General features: G+C 43.0%; 1 pseudogene; it reads right to left on the reverse strand.

The window, feature by feature from the left end:
• Window positions 1–2847: 2847 nt before the first annotated feature.
• On the reverse strand, window positions 2848–3194 carry LOC100762973 (annotated as a pseudogene).
• Window positions 3195–3636: the final 442 nt, after the last annotated feature.

A 3636-nucleotide genomic window follows, 5' to 3' on the forward strand; every position in this document is an offset into this window, starting at 1 on the left:
ATGGAGACAGTGGTGAAGAGGAAAGATGTGGCCCCTGATATCAACCTCTGAAGAATGCTATGTAAAAGAAGAATGATCCTTTTCAAAAAGAACACAAGGTACTGAGAAGACAGTACGCTCTGACCTAATAAAGTCTTGGTGGTTTTATGTTGCAGACATTGGAAAGCTTTTGAAAGGTTCTAAATATGACAGCAATGTTCTCAGACTTGCCTTTAAAAGGATGCCCCCGACTCCTGCAGTTTGGAGGGAGCTGGACCAGAAGAGCCCACCACAGTGGTTCTTGGAGGACACAGTAGTAGCTTAGAGCAAAGAAGTGATCGAAGAAATGAAGGATTGGACTGACTAAGGAAACAGAATAGAAAGATGAAGGCACAGGATTCAGGAGCCAGAGATGGATATGGAACTTGAAGATGGTAGAGATGACAGGCAGATTAATCTGTGACATTGTATAGATCATAAAGCTGTTTACTGCCAGGAGCAAGAAGAGACGGCACAGGTCAGGGAGAGAGGACCAGTGGGTACAGAGCACTGGATGGAGGATGCTGAGCTGGGGATGGCTTTGAGGGATTCGACTAACTAGCCTAAAGTTCTAACTGGAGCTACAATTGAGGGAGTCATTAGTAAGGGGGTGGTAGCACTGTAAGACAGATCATCTTGCCCATATGCTGGCCATGTTCGTGGGATGAAAGTGTGTGTCCTAGTTAGGGTTTCTATTGTTGCGATGAAATGCCATGACCAAAAAGCAAGTTGAGAAGGAAGGGATTATTGGGCTTACACTTCCACATTGTAGTCTGTCTCTGAAGGAAACCAGGGCAGGAACTCAAACAGGGCAGGAAACCAAAGGCAGGAGCTGATGCCGAGACCATGGAGGGGTGCTGCTTACTGGCTTGCTCTCCATGGCTTGCTCAATCTGTTTTCTTATAGAATCCTGAACAACCAGGCCAGGGATGGCACCACCCACAATAGGATGTGCCCTCCCCCATTGATCACTAATTAAGAAAATACCTTACAGCCATATCTTTTTGGGGGGTGGGGGTTTGAGACAGAGTTTTTCTGTGTAACAGCCCTAGATGTCCTGGAATTCATTTTGTAGTCCAGGCTGGCTTTGAACTCAAAGAGATTCACCTCTGCTTTCTGAGTGCTGGGATTAAAGACACAATGTCCAGTTTACAGCCAGATCTTATGGAAGCATTTTTCTCAATTAAGGTTCCTTCCTTTAAGTTGATGCAAGACTAGCCAGCACAATATGCATAACAAACACACGCACACACACACACACACACACACACACACACACACACACACACACACACACACACACACTCACAGAGGAGTCTTTAACTCCCTATGACTGGCATGTGTCCTCCCCTGATTGTGCAGTTTTATAGGAAGTTGCCAACACAACGAGCCATCTAAAGCCTCTAATGAAGCAATTATAGAATGTGGAAGAAATGATCAATCAACTGTAAACTCTGCAGTGAGAACTGCCCAGAGATAGAGGGTAGATAACAGGCTTACTGCAGTTAAGTCAATGTAACTTGATTCCTCATTGGAAGCTGCCTGCCCCCTCCACCAGCACACACAAAAGAAAAAAAAAATGCCTCTCAAAGACTACCACTGCCCATCCACCAATCAGCTCTGGTCTCAGAAGTGTCATTCTGTAATCATGAGGGAAATGTTATTCATGAAGACCTTTTGACCATAGTGGGGTCTGCCCAGGTAATAGAATTCAGCACTTCTTTCATTTGGTGCTTGAGACTGAACAGCTCTGCTCAAGAGATATTCCATCTCTGGCAATGATGACAGCATTACGATTTCCATTTCACTATGGCAGCCCTATACATGTCTTACCTGTAACTCTCACAGCAAGTTTGCCAAGTGGGTATTGTTTAGGTTTAACATATAATAAGGAAAGGGAGACCCAAAGTCTAAGTCATCTGGTTGATATCATAGAGTTCTTATGTGGCAAGCTGCTTCGAGCTAAATCTGTCTGACATCACAGTGCATCCATCTGGTCTACCAACTTGCCACCTTTGAACTCCTTGAGTTCCACTATATTCAGCCTATTCTCTTGCTCTTTGGGCTATCAGAAGATCCTTACTGATGCCACAAGTCACTGTCCTAGGTTCACACTCTTGAGCAACTTATATGAGACCTGGAGGAGAGTGACACCTGATGAGAGTGACTGCACCATCTTCCTTATTCTCCCCTTTGCAGTACTCCTTCCTGTTTCTCCAGCCCAGGTGTCACTGTGACACCCTCACAGCTATTCTCTCTTCACTTGCAGCCTTTCCACTTATTTAAAACTTCCTGAGGACTCCAGTTTCCTAACCAATACTCAAAGTGGGGTTATTTGGAAACCACTTGGGTCGGATTCCCAGACACCAGCATGGCACTACACAGAGAAGTCAGTACCGGATGCCTAATATTATTTTATTGCTATGAAGATAGGAACCGCTCTTCTCTGATTTGATTCCCTTCAGTGCAGTGTGAGGCAAGAGGTTCTCACAGTAATTAGCATGCCAGTGTTCGTGTATATGCAGATGCTTCCCTGTTCCCACATGAAGCCAGAAGACTGCTTAGGCTACTCATGGAGTCTCTACTTGTCTTGTTGGGAAAAGTGTTTTCCAATCACTTTAAAACAGGAAATCTCATATTTAAGAAAAAATAATTAGATATATTATTTAACCCCCCCCCTTTTTTTTTCAAGACACAGTCACAGGAAGCCAGAAGCACAGGGGCAATTGAAAAGTACATTCATTTTTATTTGCTGATAAACAAAAGTCCTTCTCTGGGTTTCTTCTCAAGCATACTCTATTTTATTAACAAGTGAAGGCCGACTAGCCCCTAAGACTCTGACCCATCTTCATATTGACTCATCTGGAAAAAGCCAAATTCCTAAGTCTCCTTGCAACCACACAAAGCCAATCACAGAGATTCTTCTTCTTAAGGGATTGCATGGTAAGATATTTCACATGCCTTTTAGAGAACTGTTTCTCAGAAATGACTGATTATATCCTTCAAGTGTTCAATATGAACAGCATTCCTGACTTTCAGTTTTTCTGGTAACTTAGCTTTCTCCAGTAGAAATGACTTAAACTTTCCAAAATCAAAATTCCCTCTTCTATCAGATGAGTAAAGTCCAAATTAGGCCTCCAGGTTGATCTCTTAGGCTTGTCTCTATGCATCAGCATCTTGGCCCAGTGTCTGTGGAAAGATCAGGGTAAGGTAGGAAGAAAAATGCTTTGTGCCCATTTCCCTTCTCCATGCTGGTGCTCTCTCTTAGTTTGAACTTATGAAGGTGTCATGTATGCTATCCATTTCTGTGAGTTCTATACATGCACATCGACACTGTTGTGTTTGGAAAACACTGTCTCTCTGGAGTTGTCTACCACGCTTGGCTCTAACACTCTTTCTTGGTCCCCTCTTCCATATAGATCATTAGATGTAGGAGGAGTTGGGGAAGAGGAAAAACTATTACCAAAATACATTGCATTTTTTAAAAAGAAAATTTATATTCCAGAAATGGATGCAAAAGTAGGATGGATCCTAGGGATGAAGAACTTTGGAATATCTGCTTTGATAAAGGAAGAGGCTGATACTGCTTTGAAATATGAGAAGCTGGATATTCTTTAT

The sequence above is a fragment of the Cricetulus griseus genome, chromosome 2 (genome assembly GCF_003668045.3).
Source record: "Cricetulus griseus strain 17A/GY chromosome 2, alternate assembly CriGri-PICRH-1.0, whole genome shotgun sequence".
NCBI lineage: Eukaryota > Metazoa > Chordata > Mammalia > Rodentia > Cricetidae > Cricetulus > Cricetulus griseus.